Source organism: Dasypus novemcinctus, chromosome 3 (assembly GCF_030445035.2).
Source record: "Dasypus novemcinctus isolate mDasNov1 chromosome 3, mDasNov1.1.hap2, whole genome shotgun sequence".
In the NCBI taxonomy this organism is placed as follows: domain Eukaryota; kingdom Metazoa; phylum Chordata; class Mammalia; order Cingulata; family Dasypodidae; genus Dasypus; species Dasypus novemcinctus.
Genome location: NC_080675.1, coordinates 151279174 through 151302087, shown reverse-complemented (window position 1 = coordinate 151302087; position 22914 = coordinate 151279174). Strand labels below are relative to the sequence as shown.

General features: G+C 39.4%; 1 protein-coding gene across 13 annotated transcripts in view; it reads right to left on the bottom strand.

Moving 5' to 3' along the window:
• The window catches only part of PEAK1 (pseudopodium enriched atypical kinase 1), a 331862-nt gene that overhangs the window by 255087 nt on the left and 53861 nt on the right, over positions 1–22914 (bottom strand). For all 13 annotated transcript variants that reach the window (XM_058294572.1, XM_004468162.3, XM_004468166.3 and 10 more), the window contains one exon: positions 20239–20302. The gene's annotated coding sequence lies outside the window, so the exon portion shown is untranslated. The remainder of the gene's footprint in view (positions 1–20238; positions 20303–22914) is intronic.

Below are 22914 nucleotides of genomic sequence, written 5' to 3'. Positions count from 1 at the left end.
CAGCCTTGTGTTCCCTCATACAGGGGGCAGAATCGAAATGGCAGCTACCAGCCTCTTTCTGACTTGGACAGGTTTAAACTTTAGTTGTTATTAGGGTTATATATAACCAGCCTAATTTACTAATCAGTAGCTGAAGTCAGTGGCCAACCATCTCTTCCTCCCCCTTTTTGGGGAAATGGAGCTTCCAACTCCAGCCACAGAATAGTTCCTGAGGTGGCTTGCACTGCCAGAGTAGGATGATCACCAGCCTCTGTGGCATGGCCCATATTTTCCTGGAGAGGCTGCTGCAGGTTCCCTCAGGTTCCTCCCTGCCAGAGATGGGGCTGTGGCTTAGGCTAGAGCTGCAGTCTGATCAGGTTGGAAAGAAGCTGGTCCCTACCAGCACTGTGATTTTCAGTCCACCCCACTTCTCCTAGTTCAAGGGGCTGATTTATTAAAATGATGGCTACCGGCCTCTTTCTGACTCAGACAGGTTCAAACTTTAGCTGTTCTTAGGATTATACTTTAGCCCACGGAACTTACTAAACAGTAGCTGAAGTTGGTGCCCAACAGTCTCTTTCTCCCCTGTTTTTGGGATTGGAGCTTCCAATTCCAGCTGCAGAATAGCTCCCGAGGTAGCTTGTGCCACCAGTGGAGGATGGGCACCGGCCTCTGTGGTGTGGAGCACTCTACTCATGAATCTTCTCTGCAGATGGGCAGTCTCTCCTTCCATTCCTTCAAGGATGTTGTAGGATGCTCTTCTGGTCTCCTGGAGCCCCCAAACACGTGCTTTAGATAGCTCTAGGTGATTATTAACTGCCCTGTAGCATGCTCATGGAGGTCCTTACTCTGCTGCCATCTTGCTGGTTGTCCTTCCCTATATTTTTGATGTAACATTTATGTAATCTAAAGCATCTTTAAAAATATTTTAAAAATTAGAAAAAAAATTTTCCCTTTAAGAGAGATATACCACAGTAAGGATCAACTTACAGAAAGAGCAATTTTAAGAGAGATGTGTCAACCAGGTACTGATGACAGCTTGGTAAAAATGATAAATCATTTAGTGAAGGATCAATGGGGACAAAGACAGATATTTGTTATATACAAATGAGTTAGTACACTTTATATCTCTTCTCAGTAGCATACAGAGATACATTCCCGACACATTAAATAAAGAGAGCAATACACCATAGCAAGCATCTGTTTGCTAATAACAAAGAAAACCATGGAACCTTTGAGGCCAATGTCCATCCAGATGTAAGCATGGAAAGCAGCAAACACATGCTGCCCCCAAAAAGCCATAAAAAGAAGCTCTTCAGTTTTCATGCTTTTGTAGCAAAGCCATCTAAATATCAATCACATATTCTAAGCAGAAAACTTAGAAAAGTTCTCTCTAAATAAGCAAAAGTCAAAATAGATAACTACAGGGAAGTGGACTTGGCCCAATGGATAAAGCGTCTGCCTACCACATGGGAGGTCCGCAGTTCAAACCCTGGGCCTCCTTGACCAGTGTGGAGCTGGCCCACACACAGTGTTGAAGCGCACAAGGAATGCCATGCCATACAGGGGTATCCCCCACATAGGGGAGCCTCACGGGCAAGGAGTGCGCCCCGTAGGGAGAGCTGCCCAGTGCAAAAGAAAGTTCAGCCTGCCCAAGAATGGCATCACACACATGGAGAGCTGACACAGCAAGATGACGCAACAAAAAGAAACACAGGGACCCTACCCCAGGCCCCACTGGCAGCCAGGGTCCCACCCAGTTCTGCGGCTCCCTCGGCCATACCCTGGGCTGCCTGGCCTGCTGTTGGGGTCACGTCTGTGCAGGCCTCGTGCCCTCTCCTCCTGGAAGCACCCTCCCAGACACCCGGACTGCAGGGGGCACCAACGCAGGTCTGGGAGGACGCCGTGGCACGTGCACCCTCGAACCTGCTCCCGGTCCAGCGGCAGGTGGGGACGCCTCTGGGCAGATGAGGGCCAAGCCTCGGGGTCAGGAGGCTGGTAGATGGTGGAGATGTCTGCGGTGCGGGCACAACTCCAGGGTTCAGCCAGCCTTTGGGCAGTTTCCTGTATTTCTCCCATTTTACAATAAAAAGGTTAAAAAAAAAAAGAAACACAGATTCCCGTGCTGCTGACAATAACAGAAGCGGACAAAGAAGAACACATAGCAAATGGACACAGAGAACAGAAAACTGGGGGAAGGGGAGAGAAATTTTAGAAAAAAAGGATAACTACATTTTATTCTCATTCTACTTTTCTTTGTATTAAAACCCAAGGTAAAGACAAAAAAAAATGAAATAAGAAAAAAAAAAATCCAAGGTAAGGAGAATGATTGGTCTAAGGAAGACCCTGAACCAAATGGGAAGTTAGGCAGATTGCCTTCTGCCCCCAACCACTTACAGTATTAGTTTCTTTTCTTCCTCTTCCTGTTTCACTACCTCTTTTTCTCCCCACCATATCTCATCCCCAATATTTTCATATTACCCAGGACTTCTGCTTCAATAGTCTCTGAGACCTGCCCTGGCTTCCCATACTACTGCGTCAAAATGTATTATATCTACTATATATTTTTTCTGAATGTCACATGATCTGATATACAGAAACTACAAACATCCTTAACTCCTTTCCTTTCACCACTCCTCTTTTCCAAGACTAATGTTTCCACCTAACCTCTAGACCATACCCTCTCCTGTCTCTAAGAAACCTTTCAAATACTCCTTACATTTCATATATATATATATCATATATATGTGTGTGTGTGTAAATATGATATGGGAAAGATGCCAGTGAAGAGACAAAGATTATATATATATATACACATATATATATACACACTCATTACACAAACACATTAAAGTCTCTTTTTTTTAAAAAAAAATGCCCCAACTTAAAAAGATAAATAAATGCTTGTGCATGGAACTTAATCTATAGTGGCCTCCCTTTAGTGTTAGCCTTCTCACTCTTCTTCCTCTTACCCAACCAGTCCCCAGTCCACAGCAATGTGACTCCTCAGACATCATTACATTAATTCAAGGCTCGTAAGAGGCCGTAAGGTTTGTGGATGGAATTCAGGAGGTCCACAAACATGGATGAGAAAATAAACTATATCTTTATTTTCTCCAACCTCTAAATTACTATAGTTATTAGGCCTACCACTAGATCTTACTGTATATTGTGTTAAACAAACCATATTACTTTATCACAAATAGTTTGTTAACAATATTTTAATATAATTGATTTCTTTTGTAATTCTATGTATTCTATTCCTCTGTGGCAGATTGTATTTTTCAAAAATGCCACAGAAATATCTCCCATCCCACATGTGATATGAATTTGCCACTCCCCCATAAAGATATGGAATATAATTCCTCCTCCTTAAATCCAGGCTGCTGTTTAACTTGCTTGTAAACAGTAGAATGTAGGGGAAGTGATGCTGAGAGACTTAAAAGGCTAATTCAGGAAAAGCCACATGGTTCTGGGACTAGGTGTGGGGTAGTTTTGCATAGTGATAATCACCAGAATCAAATTTAGTACCTAAAACTAGGGTGCTGACATAACAAAAACTGAATCATGTGATGCTATCTTTGGGACTACATGGTAAGTATAAGCTATAAGGACCAGGGTATCATTAGAACAAGCCTGATGAGCCTTGAGGAGGCCGTTGTAGAGAGACCTTAAACGGAATTGAGTAAACTACTATTGGAAGCTGGAGGAAAGAAGATCCTTGTAATGAAGCAGCAGAAAGCCATTGCTTGTGACAAGATTTAAAAACAACAACAAACAAAACAAAAATAGAAGATATAGCTAATAAACTGTTATTTCTACACTTTTAGCAAAGGTAATTTCCGAGCAGAAAGTCCAAAGTATCAACTGGTTTCTTTTTTTTTTTAAGATTTATTTATTTATTTATTTCTCTCCCCTTCCCCCACCACCCTGGTTGTCTGTTCTCTGTGTCTATTTTCTGGGTCTTCTTTGTCCGCTTCTGTTGTCAGCGCCACAGGAATCTGCGTTTCTTTTTGTTGCGTCATCTTGTTGTGTCAGTTCTCCGTGTGAGCAGTGCCATTCCTGGGCAGGCTGCACTTTCTTTCGCGCTGGGCGGCTCTCCTTATGGGGCGCACTTCTTGCGCGTGGGACTCCCCTACGTGGGGGACACCCCTGTGTGGCACGGCACTCCTTGCATGCACCAGCACTGTGCATGGGCCAGTTCCACAAGGGTCAAGGAGGCCCAGGGTTTGAACCCCAGACCTCCCCCAGACCTCCCACGTGGTAGACGGATGCCCTAACCACTGGGCCAAGTCTACCGCCTCAACTGGTTTCTTTTATCTGTATATTTTAAGATACAGATAGAGAAATGGGATAAAGAAGAAATTACTCTGTTATCAAGTAGAATTTGGAGGAAATATAAAGAAAACAGAATTTGCTGGATTCAAAAATAAAACTATTTCTCATCCATAATCTCTCCCAACAGAGGATGCTCAAAGTAAGAAAGAGTCTGAGGGCAAATACAGGGTGCTGAAAGGAAAATCTGGTCTCAAGGTATAGATAAAGCTAAGGATGTTACTGTAAAATCCTATATTTCGTTTCTCTCCTGGTTTCTCCTTCTTGATCTCCTTCCCAGTGCCTTTTTTTGAACTTTGTCCACTAAAACTAAATGTTTCCAGGGGGTTTGTCCTCAATCTTTTATTTTTTTTATTTTTTTATTTTATTTTTAAAGAAGTTTTAGATTATATAAATGTTACATCAAAAATATAAGGGATTCCCATATGCCCCACTCCCTCCCCCCCCACAATTTCCCACATCAACAACATCCCATTTGTTACAATTGATGAACATACATTGACGCACTGCTACTAACCATGGTCTGCAGATTACATTATAGTTCATACTTTGCATTACACAATTTTGTAGGTTTTGACAAAATATACAATGGCCTGTATCTGCCACTGCAATGTCATGTAGGACAACTGTGATGTCCAGAAAATGTCCTCATATTATACCTATTCTTCCCTCTCCCATCCCTTAGAACTTCTGGTGGCCACTGCCTTCATATCAATGATAAGAGTTCTAATATTGCTAGAATAATAAGAAGTCTACTTTAGTCAACTGTTCATTCACCAATCTTGAGGATTTGGGGACAGCAATGACCACTCTGCTTCTAAGTGAGAGGGAGCTTAGATCCCATGGGGCAGACAGATGAAACTATCTTGCTTGCAGTTGCATTCACTCTCTGTTCCTTGGGATGGGCAATATCCATCATCATCTCCTTGTTAGTTGTCCTGGGTGAGTCTAATGAACTGCAGAATATGTGTTGCAACTCTGCTGAAATTTAGGGCTCAACCGGCACATGGACAATTCAAAGATGTAAGTTTCTGGGACATATATTTATCAAGTATAGTGCACCAAATAAAAGGGGCAGAAGAACCATGTGTAGAGAACCTATATACAATCTAATTCTGTTACAATGGGGAGCATAAATTCCAAAGTAAGGCCTACTGGCAAGGTGCCAAATTCCTGAGCTGTCTGTCCTGCTTATAGTTTCTGGATGCCTCTAGAGCCCTCAGGAGCTGCTATTTGAAGCACTGTTTATTGTGGCAGTCAATGAGATTCTGCTGAGACTTGCATAAGCATAACATCTGGAATGACCTCCTGACTCACTTTGAAATCTCTTAGCCATAAAAACTCACTTGTATATACCATTTTCCCCTTTTGGCCAAAGTCTTTTTTCCAGATGCATTGCAAGTTGGCACATGGTAATAATCCCTTGGTGCCAGGGAGGCTCATCCCCTGGAGTTATGTCACATGCCGGGGGAAGGGGGGAGGAAGTACATTTATATGCTGCATTTGGCTTAGAGAGGGGCCACATTTGAGCAACAAGGAGGCTTTCAAAAGGTAATTCTTAGGCAGTATATAATACTAGCCCTCAATCTTGAACCTTCCCAGTGCCTTTTTCTGCACTTGCCCACTAAAACTACATGTTCCCAGGGGTTTTGTCCTCAGTCTTGAACAATTTCTTCTTTCACCACTCCCTGAAATCTGATAGCCCCAAAATCTATCTATCTCTTTCTCTCCCTCCCCCCTCTCTCAAGGCCCCACCTACTTCCAAGAACTGCAGACAGATCTGCATATCTCCACTTCTGAAGACCTCAGAGAACCCGCTAACAAAATACGTCAAAATCATATCTAAAGAATGAAGTTGGAGAACTCACATTTTCCAATCTTAAAACGTATTACAGCGTCACAGTAAACAAAATAGCATGGTACTGGCACAAGGACCAATACAAAGATCAATGAAATTGAACTGAGAGCTCAGAAAACAACCCTCACATTTATAGCCAACTATATTTCACAAAGGGACAAAGACCATTCAATTGGGAAAAAATAGTATCTTCAACAAATAGTGCTGGCCAAACTGAACTCCATTTGCAAAAGAACGAAGGTGGACTCCCTCCCTCACACCATATATAAAAATCAAATCAAAATGGATCAAAGACCTACATATACAAGCCGGAACTATATCAAATTCCTAGAAGAAAACATAGGGAAGCATCTTCAGGACCTTGTGTTGGCAATGGTTTCTTAGACTTTATACCCAAAGCACAACAACAAAATTAGTGACATGGACCCTCATCAAAATTAAAAACTTTTCTGCCTCAAAGGACATAATTATGAAAGCTAAACAACATATACAAAGGGAGAACATATTTGGAAACCACATGTCCAACAAGAAGATCAGCTTTGGAGAAAGAATTGAGGGAAACTATGAGAAACCTCTAGTGTGATAAAGGCACAGTCTGTGTGGGGTGGTGGTTTTGGACTGAGACAAGGGGCTACCCATTAAACTAAGGGATAACAAAACAGAAAAGGAACCACTGAAGCTCTGTTTTTGCCTCTCCAGAACCCATGAGCATGCAACCTGACCCCATATGTGCATTCCTCAGATTTTTGGTCTAGTATCCACAGTCAGGAGGTGAGAAAAATGGTATAATAAACCATCCATGGCTGTTTCTTCATATCTCCTTTTCTTCCAACACAAACCCCCAGGGCTAGGCAACTGTAAGGCAGCTTCTTCCTCAAGAGAAACAGGTAAAGAAGTAATCTGAAGTTTTGACTACTTCAGTGAGGAGGGATGAGGAGGACTAAATCAAGCTCTCTGATATGCCTGGGGCTCTCCACCTTCAGCTCTTGATTTCACTGGAACTAACATAAACTGGAATTTGCTTCTCCCCACACAAGCAGTCTATGACTGCTTGAGTAAATATACCCCCATGTATATGACTAAAATATACCCCCAAAAAAATCTAAAATAAGATATGCAAAACCTATAAGATATGTAATAACATTATAAAATGTTATTATGAGATATTTAAAAAAATGAAAAACATGGAGTGAGAGAAGACAATCTCATGAAGTTACCAATTCTCCTTGAATTGATCTATACAGTAATACATAATTCAAATAGAAATTCCCAAGGACTTTTCATGAAACTTGGCAAAATGGTTCTAAAATTAATATGGGGGAGTGGATGTGGCTCAAGTACTTGAATGCCTTCTACATGGGAGGTCCTGGGTTTGGTTCCCGGTGCCTCCTAAATAAAACAAACAAACAATGAGCAAAGAACAAGCAAAACAATGAGCTAAACAAGGAAAACAACAAGCAAAACACAATGAGCAAACAGAGGAGGGAACCAACTCAGGGGCACCAAGGCAGCTCAGTGGTTAAGCACCAGCCTTCTACATACAAGGTCCCGGGTTCAATCCCCAGTCCCAGTACCTCAAAAAAAAATGTAATACAGGTTCAAGAATGTCATGAAACTTATGAAGGAGAAACTTTATCTACTAAATATGTGAACATATTATGAAACTACTGCAATTAAGACTGTAATATTGACTGAGGGATAAACTGTCCAATGGAATTGAACAGAATACAGAAAAAAAAAAACAATTTAAATGAAATGGATGTCAAATCATGGGAATAAGAAGACCTGTCCAATTAAAGGAGCTAAATAAGTGCATCATATCATATGAAAGATCAGCACCAGAGAAGCAGATATAGCTCAATTGATTGGGCTCCTGTTTACCATATGGGAGGCCCTGGGTTCGCATTCCAAGGTCTCCTTGTGAAGGCAGACTGGCCCGGGCCATGGAGAGCTGGTGCAGCAAGATGACGCAACAAAGGGAGACAAGCAGACACAGAAGAATGCGCAGCGAATAGACACAGAGAGCAGACAGCAAGCAAGTGGCAAGGGGGACAGGAATAAATATAATAAATCTTAAAAAAAAAAAATCAACACCAGATGTATTAAGGACTCAAATGTCAAAAACAACATTTTAAAAAACTTAATGGAAAAAACGAACACATTTAACCTTGGGGTGGGGAAAGATTTTTTAAACAAGACAAGATAAATTTGACTATATTAAGATTAAAAATCAATGTTCATCAAAAAACACCTTAAAGAAACTGAAAATACAAGTTATAAACAGAGAAAGTAGATACAGTACATGAAACTTTTAATGATTATCGAGAACATTTAAAGAACTCCTAAAAGTAACACCCATACACACATAGAAATTTTGTCCAGAAAAATGGGCAAGAGACAATGAACAAGCATTACACAGCAGAATACATACATAAACCATCATAGTGTTTGTAACTAGCAGAGCTATTATACGGGTATGACAGTGGTTGAAAGAAAAAGTGTAAAGTAAGGTCATGTATATTACTAGAAGGAAAGTTAGGAAATGTAATATGGATCTGTACAACATAGTGAAACTGCTTGTAAAAGATAAATATGGGTGATGCTGCATATATAAGAATGTTTTTACAAAATATAAATACAAATAAACTAGAGATGGAAACAGAATAGCAACTATGTTGATGAGAGATGATGAGATTTTGTTTGTTTTTGTTTATTATTATTACTATTATTGGAATAATGAAAATCTTCCAAAAATGACTGAAGTGATGAACGTACAAGTATGCAATTATCCTAAATACCATTGCTTGAACACTTCAGATGGATTTAAGCTTTACTAATATGTATCAATAAATTGGTTTATAAAAACAAAACAAAAAAAGAAACACAGATTGAAAAGAATAAGTAAGTCTTTACTTACACACATCATTACGTACATAATAAAGCCTGGAAGGGGACCATAGGGGGAACTACTAGAATAAATGAAGGCCAAAATACAAAATTCAGTTGCCTTTTTATTTACAAGTAACAAACAAGTGGAAGATGAAACACTTGTAAAAAGCAATAGCATAAAAAAAAAACCTACTTAAAAATAAATTTAATAAAACGTGCAAGATCTGAACACTGAAAACCAAAAGACCATGTCTCTGAGAAATTAAAGATAATATAAATAAATGGAGAAATATACCATGACCATAGATTGTTAAGATATTCACTCTTTCCACATTAATCTAGTTAAGTGAACACAGTGCTAACCAAAATCACAACAGGATTTTTTAAATAAAGAAAATGAAAAGCCGATTCTAAAATTTATATGGAAACACAAAGGACCTCAAGTAGCTAAAACATCTTAAAAAAAAGAAAATTGGAGAACTTACACCACCTAACTTAAAAATTTACTATTAAAACTTACAAAACTTCCAAAAACCTACTGTAATCAGGACTGTGGTACTGGCAAAAAGAAAAAAATACATCACCAGAATAGAAGAAAGAACTGAGAAGACAAAACAGACTCCTACACGTACATGGTCAAAAAAAAGGAAAGGATTTTCACAAACAGTGTAGCAACAACTAGACAGGCATGTGGAAAAATATGAACCTTGACCCTTAACTCACACTATACACAAAAACTAATGTGTGATGATGGATCGCACACCTAAACACAAAAATGAAAAAGTTTCTAGAAGAATATTTGAGATTACCTTTGCAATAGGGTAAAAAAATTCCTTAAAGAAGATTCAGAAATAAGTAACCCATGGAAGAAAAAAACTGATAAACTGGATTTCATCAAAATTAAAACCTTCTACTCATCAAAAGACACCATTAGGAAAATGAATTGGCAAGCTATAAACAGGAGAAAATATTCACAATAGATATATCTGACATTGACTGGTATCTAGATTGAATAATTTTTTTTTAATTGACAAAAGACTTGGGTAGACATTTTACAAAGGAAGATAAAGAATGGCTAATAAGCTCAAGAAAAAATGTTCAAAATCACTAATAACCAGGAAATTGCAAATTGAAACCACAGGGAGGTACTACTAAACAACCTTAGATTAAATAAATAATTAAAATTAAAAAAACAACTCAATAGCAAACACTGGTGAGGAAATGGAACAAGACGCACTCTAATACTAGTACTCTAGGAAAAGGTTTGGCAGTTTTTTATAAAAATTAAACACACATCTAACCTTTGACCAATTATTGCACTTCTAGGTGTTCATTCAAGACGACCGAAAACAAGTCTACAAAATAACTTGTGCAATACTGTTCACAGGAATTTTTATCCATAATAGCCAAAAACTGTAAACAATCTAAATGACCATTAAGAATAAAATACTGCTCAACAATATAAAGGGTAAAAAAACCTACTGATAAATGCAACAACATAAATGAATCTAACAGACATTATGCTGGGTGAAAAAAGTCAAAAATAGGAGCATATACTCATTTACGCAAAGTTTGAGAACAGGCAAAACTGATCTAAAGTGACAGAAGTCAGAATAGTGGTTGCCCTGGTGGAAGAAGAAGAATGTGGAGAAAGAAGACTAAGGGAAATTTAGGGGTAATAAAAATGTCTAAATTTTTAAAGGGGAGTGGATTACATGGACATAAGCATTTGTCAAAACTCACTGAAGATTGTATATTTTATTGCATAATTGAAAACTATACCTCAATTTTTAAAAATTCTTGTCATAACTTACAAAATTGTGGAGAGAGTGTGAACTATAATACAAATTATAATCCATGGTTAGTGGCAATGTTCTAACATGTGTTCATCAGCTGTAAAATATGTACCACACTGGGAAGCTGATGTGGCTCAGTGGTTTGAGCGCTGGCTTCCCACATATGAGATCCTGGATTTAAACCCTAGCCCTGGTATCTCAAAAAAAAAAAAAAAAAAGTACCACGCTAATGAAAGACCATATTAATGTAGGAAAGTGTAGGAGGGTAGGGAGTAGGGCATATGGGAATCCCCCATATTTTTTATATAACATTTATGTAATCTAAGTATCTTTTTAAAATTTTCTTTAAAAAGATTACAATTACATGTTATTTTTGGATCTTTCAACTAGCAAAATTTTTTTTTTTAATTTTTTTTTTTTTTTTTTTTTTTAAGATTTATTTTTATTTATTTAATTCCCTTCCCCTCCCCCGGTTGTCTGTTTTCTGTGTCTTTTTGCTGCGTCTTGTTTCTTTGTCCGCTCCTGTTGTCGTCAGCGGCACGGGAAGTGTGGGCCCGGGAAGTGTGGACGGCGCCATTCCTCAACAGGCTGCTCCCTCCTTCGCGCTGGGCAGCTCTCCTTATGGGTGCACTCCTTGCGCGTGGGGCTCCCCTACGCGGGGGACACCCCTGTGTGGCACTGCACTCCTTGCGCGCATCAGCACTGCGCATGGGCCAGCTCCACACGGGTCAAGGAGGCCCGGGGCTTGAACCGCGGACCTCCCATGTGGTAGACGGACGCCCTAACCACTGGGCCAAAGTCCGTTTCCCAACTAGCAAAATTTTAAAGTCTGAAAATTAATAAGCATTGGAGAGGGGAAGCAGATGTAGCTCAAGTGATAAAGCTTCTGCCTACCATATGGGAGGACCTTGGGTTTGATTCCTGGGGCCTCCTGGTGAAAAGAAAAGAAAGCGTGCCCACACGGCGAGCCAGTGCTCACATGAGTGCCTACATGGTGAGCCAGTGCCCACACAAGTGAGTCACACAGCCAAAATGCAACAAAAGAGAGACAAGGGGAGAGTCTAGGTGAAGTGCAGCAGAGACCAGGAACTGAGGTGGTACAATTGACAGGGAACCTCTTTCCATATCAGGAGTCTCCAGGATCGAATCCCAGTGAATCCTAGAGGAGAGAAAATGAGAAGAGAAGACAACACAGACAACAAAAAAACCAGCAGGGTGGGAGGAGGGAAGGGGGGAAAATAAATAAATAAATAAATATTGGAGAGGCTATAAATCAACAGGATCTCTATACATAGCTGGTAGAAGACTAAAATGGTGCAACCACCTTGGAAAGAAAGATATTATCTCTTATGTTTGCTATCCTATGACCCAGCAGTTCCATTCACGGAAACTCTTACACAGGTACAATTTGTTCAATGTATGTGCATGTGTTTACAGAATAAATCCAAAATTAAGCCACAGAATTAAGGTATGATGATTTTTTATTTTGTGGCTTTTTAAATATAGAATTTAATTCACTCATTCAACATGACTTTTATGATTTTAAAGATTGGAATTTACCTAAATGCCAGCCACATAAATTACACTATGTCCTTAAAAAAAATCCTACAGCTGTAAAGATTAAGGAGGTAGATCTACATTATGGAAAGATCTTCAATATACAGAAACAAGTTTACAAAGCAAGATACAGAATAGTAAGTTCTCACAGGTTAAAACAAATTCCATATTCATTTATATGTACACTTGCACGAACAATCTGAAAGTAAGATACAAACCATGGTTTCTTCTAAAAATAGTGACAAGGGATCTAAGGTGATGTTTGACTTACTTGTCACTATAAATCCTTTTATATTGTCTGAATTTCTGAACTGTTTTATGTTTTCAATATGTATAGAAGAATGGGAGGAAGAGGCCATCAAAAGCTTTTCATGTTTCTGGTTAGCAACCTCTCCCATTCTCCACAATAGTACCACTCCCCTCAAATCCCTGTTGCTTCCTCCCATAGCATCCCTAACCACAATACCTCAATGACAATATCCCCAAGACAATAATAACCTTGCTTTCTACTTCAGAGAACAGGGAAACTACCTATATGTCCTAACTCACAACCATAAATTTATCTCTGACTACACCCCTGGGCACCTTCTACTCTCAGAAGAAACCAGCCATCCCAGGCAAATCATGTGCTTTAAACGTACGCTCTCATTTCTGCATGGAGACTCCTCTTCATCAGTTATTCCTCTCTCTCCACTTCCACAACTTTGTTTTTAACTGTTTAAACCTTTGGTGGGTGCATATATGCATGCTCAAACCACTCCTATATTAAACAAGTGTCCTGAGTTCCCGTCTCACTCTTTCCCTTCTCTGGTAAACTTCTCACAAGTTTAAATCCCTTGACAGTCTATTCTTCATTTCCTATTCACTGTCTAACATACCACAATCTGGCTTCTGTCCCCAATGCTATTTGAAAAATACACACTCATGCTGAGGTCACTAAATGACCAAACTAAAAGTTACTTTGTAAACTTTATTTTACTGGATATCTCTGTAGTTATGATGCTGCTGATCACTGCCATCCTACTTGAAACTCTCTATTTCCTTGGCTTCTGTGATATTTCTCTCTCCTGGCTTTAAACTATGCTCTGGGGATTTGAAGAAGACAATGAAAAATTTCCTGAATTCAAGACACACAGACTCTAGAACAAGAGAAATACATGCAACACTTCCAGAAAAATAGCGGAGTAGCCACTTAATTTTTTTAAGTCTTTATTTTAGTCTCTACAATCAGGCGCCTCACCTGTGGAGGGTGGGTTGCAGGGAGATTGACTGATGAACACTGGCACCTTAAGATGGTTCCTAGGGGCCTAAGAGGGAAGCCTGTTTTTCCAGGGTTGTTTTTTGTATTTTCTCTTTCTTTATTTCCTTTTTTCTCTTTTCCCTCTTTTCTTTTCTCATTAGTTTATTACTTTTTTATCTTTCATTTTTCCTTCTTTCATTGCTTTTCTTTCATTCCACATTCTCTTAGTTAGTCTATTTTTTCTTCTTTTCTCATTTTTCCCATCTTTTATATTATTCTTTTTTCCTAGTTTCAGTTTTCTTGTTGCATCATTTCTTTATCCCACCTTTTTTATTCTTAAACCTCTTAAACTTTCATTCTTAAACTTTTTCTTAACTTCTTTTTCTGTCTTTCCTTTTCTATGGTCTTAAAATTTTTTCAGGGAAACACAATTACAAGATTATAGAATAAGTGGAACCAAATGTCAAAAAGGAAACTTTTTAAATTAAAAAAAATTTTTTTCTTTCTCTCAAAGAGGAAACTTAATACGAAACAAAACAAAATAAAACCCTAGAGGAAAAAGAGACGCTAACCATCTGAATAAACCCATCAAGATAAACAGATGCCTAGATATGAGCAAAAAATTACAAGCCATACTAAGATATAGAAAAAAGACAGACATGGCCCAGTCTAACGAACAAAGTAAAGAACAGGAGATACTGACAAAAGCACTAACAAACCAGGAACAGAAGGAAACTAATCTGATAAAGAAGAGCTACGAAAACCCCACAGCTAACATCATACTTAATGCCGACTCCAAAAGGAAGGAACAAGACAACACATCCACTCTTGCCACTTCTATTTAACTGACTAGAGGTTATAGATAGGACAATTAGGAAAAGAAAAAAAAAAACAAAAACCATCCAGACTGGAAAGGAAAAAAATGAAACTCTTTTCATAGATGACATCATCTTAGATATAGAAAACATCATAGAATCCATTAAAAACTATTAGAATAGAGCTCAGCAAGGTTGCAGGGTAAAAGATCAATATACAAAAATCAACTGTTTTTCTATATACTAGTAATGAACAATTCAAAAATGAAATTGAGAACACAATTTCATTTATAATACCATAAAAATAATAAAGCACTTAGAAGGAAATTCAACCAAAAAAAGTACAAGACATGTACACTGAAAATATAAAACATCATCAAAAGAAATTAAAACCTAAATAAATGGAAAGACATGCAATGTTCATGGATCAGAAGACTTATTATTGTTAAAATGGCCATACTCCCTATAGCAGTTGATATTATTAATGAATTCCAGAAAGAGAAATTGGCTTATGTTTGTAAATCGGTCTTTTCCTCTGGGTGTATTAGAGCGCACTGGATTCAGATTCAGAAGTTTTACTTTTACTTGATTAAATCATGATTAAGGCTTTGATTGGGCACATCAGTAGGACCAAGGGGGCAGGGATTCAGAGAACTCTCACAGCAGAGAAGGGGGTTGGAGGTTGAGCTAGAGCCTGGGAAGTAAGCACACAGAGGAGCTTGGTGGTGAGAAAAGGAAAAAGGTCCCAGGAAGAGAAACAAGCCATTCACCTGAGAGTCTACAGTTGGCCTTGTGGAGATAGCAGAGACACTGAGCCCGGAGAGAAGCCAGCCCCAGGAAGACAGGAACCCAGGAAGCCTGAACCCTCACAGATGTTGGCAGCCATCTTGCTCCAACATGTGGCAAAAGACTATGGTGAGGGAAGTAACTTACTTTTTATGGCCTGGTAACTGTAAGCTTCTACCCAAAATTGCATCAGCACTCCTTTGGCTGACTAATAAACTCCCCAAATTGATCTATAGATTCAGTGCAATTCGCCATCAAAATCTATGAAGGAATTCTGGAAGGATCTGGCAAGCTAATCCTAAAATGCAAGTAGAAATACAAGGGACCCAGAAGAAACAAAGCAATGTTAAAAAAGAACAACACTCAGACTTTCCAATTTTAAAACTTACTATAAAATTACAGTAATCAAGATATTGTAGGGAAGCGGACTTGGCCCAATGGATAGGGCGTCCACATACCATATGGGAGGTCTCTGGTTCAAACCCCGGGCCTCCTTGACCCATGTGGAGCTGGCCCATGTGCAGTGCTGACGCACGCAAGGAGTGCCATGCCACGCAGGGGTGTCCCCTGTGTAGGGGAGCCCCACGCACAAGGAGTGCGCCTTATAAGGAGAGCCGCCCGGTGCAAAAAGAAAGCGCAGCCTGTCCAAGAACGGCACCGCACACATGGAGAGCTGACACAAGAAGAGGCAACAAAAAGAAACACAGATTCTGTGTGCCGCTGATAAGAATGGAAGCGGTCACAGAAGAACACACAGCGAATGGACACAGAGAGCAGGCAATGGGGAGGGAAGAGGAGAGAAATAAAAAATAAAAAATACTGTAGTACTGATAGAAGGATATATAGATTCATGGAATAGAATTGAGTCCAGAAATGAAACCCTCATATTAATGGTCAATTGGTTTTGCTCAAGGGGGCCAAGATAATTCAGTGCAGCTGGAACAACTGGACATCCACACGCAAAAGAATGAAGCTGGGAAGTGAATATGGCTCAACTGATAGAGGATCCACCTACCATATAGGAGGTCCAGGGTTTGAATCCAGAGCCTCTGGGCCCATGTGGTGAGCTGGCCCACGCAGGTGCTGCCATGCACAAGGAGTGCCATGCCACGCAGGGGTGTCCCCCATGTAGAGGAGCCCCACGCACAAGGAGTGCACCACAAGGGAAGCCGCCCCACGTAAAAAAGTGCAGCCCACTCAGGAGTGGCACCACACATATGGAGATCTGGCGCAGCAAGATGACACAACAAAAAGAGACACAGATTCCCGGTGTTACCGAGAATGCAAGTGGACACAGAATATACAGCGAATGGACACAAGAGAGCAGACACCAGGGGGAGGGTGTGGCACAGAAGGGGAGATAAATAAATAAAATAAATCTTTAAAAAAAAAAAAGGAAGCTGGGACTCCACTATATACAAAAATTAATTCAAAATGAATCAGACCTAAATTTAAGATCTAAAACTATAAAACTCTTAGAAGAAAGATAAGAAAATAAGAGTAAATATTTCATGACCTTGAATTGGGCAATGATTTCTTATGTAAGACATCAAAAACATAAGCAACTAAAGAAAAAAATAGATAAAATTAAAAACTTTTGTGCTTGAAAGGACACCAAGAAAAAAGTGAAAAGACAACCCACAGAATGAGAGAAAATAATTGTGTATCATATATCTCATTAGGAACCTGTCTACAGTAGACATAAAAACTCTTAAAATAAAAAGAAAAATAACCCAATTTACAAATGGGCAAAGCATTTGAATAGACATTTCTGCAAAAAAGGTATACAAATGACCAATAAACACATGAAAAGATGTTTGCCATCATTAGTCTTAGGGAAATGCAAATCAAAATCACAAAGAGATATTACTTATACCTACTTAGGATGTCTATAATCAAAAAGGTAGATAAATAACAAGTGGTGAGAATATAGAAAGATTAGAACCCTCATATATTGCTGGTAGAAATATAAAATGATGCAGCATCTTTGAAAAACAGTTTGGTAGTTCTTTACAATTAAACATAGAGTTAGGGAAGGAGATGTGGCTCAATCAATTGGGTACCCACCTATGAAATGGAAGGTCCCAGATTCGAGTTCCGATGCCCAGCCAAACAAGATGAGCAAACACCCGCACCCTGCCACAACAAGCTAGACATCACAACTGCTGCAATAAACAGATGCCTAAATGAGCAGATGCCACAAGCCAGCAGATGCCACAGCCCACAGAGAGCGGATATGGCTCAGGCTGGGCATTTGCCTTCATGTGGGAGGTCCCAGGTTCAGTTCCCAGTATCTCCTGGAGAAGGTGAGTAAACAATTAGCAGACAGAAGATAGAACCATCTAGGGGAGAGGGAGATTAAATAAATAATCGTTAAAAAAGCAAAACAAACAAAAAACCCAAGGAGCTAACATTTGATGCAGAATTCCACTTCTGGGTACATACCCAAGAGAAATGAAAACATATGTCCATGCAAAAACTTGTACACAAATGGCCACAGCAGCACCCAAATGTCCGTTAATTGATAAAGTAATAAACAAAATGTGGTATGTCCTCACAACGGATATTTGGCCATATAAAGAAAATGAAGTACTGAGAGATGCTAAAACATGGATGAACCTTGAAAGCATTATGCTGAATCAAAGAAGCCAGTCACATAAGACTACACATTGCATGACTTCATTTATATGAAATGTCTAGAATAGGCAAATCTATAGAGACAAAAAGTAGGTTAGCTGTTGCCAGCAACTGAAGGGAAGGAGGATTGGGTAATGATTACTAATGAATATTATATCTTTTTAGAGTGATAAAAATGTTCTAAAATTAGATTGTGGTGCTGGCTGCACAACTCAGTGAACATAATAAAACCCAATAAATTGTATAATTTAAAAGAATAAATTACATGGTATATGAATTATTTTTCAAAAACCCATTTTTAAAAACTTTTAGCGCATATAAGGGATTGTGTCCCCCAGAAAGACAAGTTCAAATCTTAAACCCCAGTCCAATAGGCGTGAACTTTGTGAATAGGATCTTCAAATATCCCATTAAAATAAGGCTGAACTGAATCAGGGTGGTCCTTAATCCTGTATGACTAGAGTCCTTATAAGTAAAGGAAATTTGGACATGGAGTAGAAGCCACAGGAGGAAAATGAAAGAGACAGCTCCCCATGTGACAGAGGCGGGCAGTAATTGCCAACAAGCCGCCACTAGAATGCTGCAGACATGGGAGAAGGCATGACCTGCTGATACCTCGACTTTTTCACTTCTGCTTCTGAACTGTGAGCCAATAAATTCGTACTGTTTAAGCCAACCTGTTTATGGTATTTGTTAAGAAACCTGGGAAGTGGATGTGGCTCAAGTGAACGGGCTCCTGTCTACCATATGGGAAGTCCAGGGTTCGATTTGCAGGGCCTCCTGGTGAAGGCAAGCTGGCCCATACAGTGAGCTGGTCCAAGTGGAGAGCTGGCACAGCAAGATGACACAACAAAAAGACACAGTGGAGAGATAATGAGAGACGCAGCAGACCAGGGAGCTGAGGTGGCGCAAGAGATTGAGCACTTCTCTCCCACTCCAGAAGGTCCCAGGATTGGTTCCTGGTGCTGCCTAAGAGAAGACAAGCAGACACAGAAGAATGCACGGCAAGTGAACACAGAGAGCAGAAAATAAGTGGGGCGGGGGAGGGGGGAAGAAGCCTGGCAAACTAAGATAACTCATAGCATATCTTTTTTTTTCTTTTCCCTCTCCCCTCCCCCCTCAAGTTGTCTGTTCTCTGTGTCCATTTGCTGTGTGTTCTTCTGTGTCTGCTTGGATTCTTGTCAGTGGCACCCAGAATCTGTGTCTCATTTTTTGTTGCATCATCTTGCTGCGTCAGCTCTCCATGTGTGCGGCGCTATTCCCGGGCAGGCTGCACTTTTTTTGCACTGGGCAGCTCTTCTTACAGGGTGCGCTCCTTGTGCGTGGGGCTCCCCTACGCAGGGGACACCCCTGCGTGGCATGGCATTCCTTCAGCACATCAGCACTGCACGTGGGCCAGCTCATCACACAGGTCAGGAGTCCCTGGGTTTGAACCTTAGACCTCCCATGTGGTAAGCGGATGCCCTATCTATTGGGCCAAACCCACTTCCCGCTTATAGCATATCTAGAGCACTAGTGAGATGGAAAATGAGTAAAGAACAGATTATATGCTGTGTAAAGGAGTTTGTAAAATATCCTTTATGTAATATAGAGATACTGAAGGATTCTGAGGAACTAAACATGATGACATTTATCTTTTAGGAAAAAAAATACTCTGCTGACACTGAGGGGAATGGATTAGAGAGAAGCTGGACTTAAGGTGGAGAGACCAGATGAGAGACTTACAATGGCCCATAAAAAAAAAAGGGTAAAGTGACCACCTCTTTAGAGTGGAATGCTATCTATAGATGCCAAGCATTGACATACCAAAGGATATCCTTATTTGATAATCACAAACTCCCTCTCCTCACCCCAGCAAATAGAACTACAGAGAATAATCAAGTACAAGACAGTAGACTGGTAGAAAAATTGTAATAACTTGTCTATTAAGATCATCACTAGTTGTTTTAATCTATGGTCTAATTAAATCTAAATTTAATGTTTTAATCTATGGTCTAAAAAACCTAATTAAGGATTTGCCTTCAGGAATATCAGATAATAATACCAGTATCTTTCTCAAGTGTACTATGTCAGAGAACAGTAGAATGAACTTCAATTTTTAATATGGAAAAACAAGAGAAAAATTCACTCAGAATTCTTATATGGCTAAAATCAGCTTAATTTCTTTCAATCATATATTCTAAACGTAAGCATGTTACATATGTAGCTTTATAATAAATAATATTTGCCTCCAGTTAAAACCTTCAGAGGAAAACAAATTTAGCTTTTCCTTAAAATTTTCAGAAATGTTTCATACTAATTATAAAATACAGTTAAAAGAGCAAATGCATTCATACAATAGCTCACCTTATGTTTTTAGATAAACCAACCAAGATATGTCAACAGCATAAGTCCCAGTTTAGACAGACACCTGAATTGAAAAAAAGAGAAAAGACATGAATTAATATGACTAAATCTGAGTAAGGAACATAATTCTTTCAACAGGAGAACCCTTACTTGATCATTTATTCCCAAAACTTTTATCTTCAAGTTGTTCTTTAGAAATGTGAAGAATATAAAAAAATTAAGAACTTCTCCTGGGCTTTCTATTGCCTTTGATTATGTAATGTAATAGTAATTCTTAAAATAAAAAACTATCAAAACATATTATATTAACAGAAGGGGGAAAAATCAATCCTAGAAAAATATTTATCTTTCACCTGCTCAATTCTTCAAAAGAAAAGGTACTTTCTAAAAATGTGCACTCTCTATAATATAATCATCATGATCTGCCCCATATACACGCACATAAAATTTAAAAATCTGGAAATGTAAAAGTAAAACAATAAATAGCACATATTTATAAAGTCTAAGAGGGAAGATTAAATAAAACAAATGGATAATAAATACGAAAAATGTTCATCTACATTGACAAAGAAAATCAAATGAAAATGAGATATCATCTTTCATCAATGAAGTTAGGTTGTATTTAAATAAGATTATAAGGCTGTGAGTCTCTAAAAAAGTCTGGAGGTTGTCAGAAGGAATACCCCTATGTACAACTGAACAGAGTCTAAGAGACAGATAAGGTAGATACAACCCCAGGTATTGGTTCTTTTGAGGGATAAAGAGACCCACGGGTTCTATGGTCATGGCAGAAGGGGTTCACTGCCATGACAGATGGCCCTTCTTTGGAGCTGGTGTTTCTGCGTGATGGAAATGGACTCAGAGGGGATCTCTTTTCACAAGACTTGCATGCTACTTTATTGGAATTGTAGTTGGTGCTGGGTTTAAGATATATGTAGGGGATTTGAATCTCTGGACTGATAATATGACACCCAGGCCCAGAGCCTCAACAGACTTCAGCTCCTACACTTTGACTTATTGGACTTACTCCACTCAGCTAACATGGAGTTGAAGAAGGTCAACCACCACAACATGGAGCCTAGAGTGTCTACAACTAGAAGCGGGAAGAGTGCATCCAGTACCCATGTGGAATCTAAGCCCTCACTTGACATAGGTGTGCAATGGACACAACCAATCCAATGTCCACAGAGAAAATGTGGAATGGGTGTGGGAACGGTAGCCATGGGGGCTGCTGGGTGTGGGGAACGGGAGGAAGAGATGAGATGTGGAGGCGTTTTCGGGACGTGGAGTTGTCCTGGATAGTGCTTCACGGACAATTACGGGACACTGTAGATCCCCCCAGGGCCCACTGGATGGAATGTGAGAGAGTCTGGGCTATGATGTGGACCATTGACTATGGGGTGCAGTGATGCTCAGAGATGAACTTACCAGGTGCAATGGATGTATCACGATGATGGGAGAGAGTGTTGCTGTGGGGGGAGTGGGGGGCGGGGGCGGTGGGGTTGAATGGGACCTCATATATTTTTTTTAATGTAATTAAAAAAATAATAATAATAAATAAATATTTTAAAAAAAAAAAAGATTTAAGTTAAGATTACTATTCAAGTTCTTTTCATTCCCAAACAAACATTAGGATTGCACTTCACCACCCTTTTTCAAATTAGGTGTGGCTACATGACTTGCTCTGGTCACTGAAATGTAAGTGAAGTGACATTTGCAAGCATAAGCTTTAGGATCCAGTATACTACTGGAAAGGACAGACCATGTGCTTCCATAATCACTGCTGTAGTGACTGCAGAAGCACATAACCAGATGGTGCTTCTGGTCAGCCTGGTTCACTTAATGACTCTGACAAGACCCATGCTCATTGATGCTAGACATGCCGCATTAGCAAGAAATAAACTCTCGTCAGTCAAGCCACAGAGCAGCATAACCTAGGCTATACTGACAGTTATATATGATAATATAATTATCATAATGGAAGTTAAGAGGCATCTTTTCACACTGCCCACGGTAGTGTAAATTGATGAACATCTTTCTAAAAGCAATTTTACAATATAGAAGAGTCATTAAACATTTAAACGCTTTGACCCAGTAACTAATAGCAATCTAGCCTAGATAAAAATTCAAAGACTTATATCATAGCTCATTCAGAACTACGAAGAAGTGGAACAAAGTACACGTCCAAATGAAAGGTTAAATAAGTTAGAATATTAAGTCATCATTAAAATTATGTATCAAAATTCTTAATGAGCAATAGGGGAAACTGAAAGGAGTACATGGGAATTCTCTGTATTATCTGCTCAATTTTTCTGTAAATCTAAAACTTACAAAAAAAGTCAATTAATCAAAAAGCTAATGCTTAACAAGTTCACTGCTAGCATGACGAAGGAACAGGTACAGGACTTGCCCTCCTACCAAAACAAGTAGAAAATGAACAAAACTGTTTTCAGACAACAGGCAGTGCAGGATTTTGATCCCTGAGAGCAGAGAAACAAACTACGTAGTCCTACAATTGCCCCATCTTTCTGCCTGGAAGCGCTTTCTAGACCACACAGTGCAGGGAGAGGGTACTCAACCATGGTAGCCTTATAGTTGAGGAAACAGAAATCAGAATACAGAAGTCTGGGGCTGTTGGAATTTGCAGGGCAGAGTTCCAGAGCTACAAGAAAACCG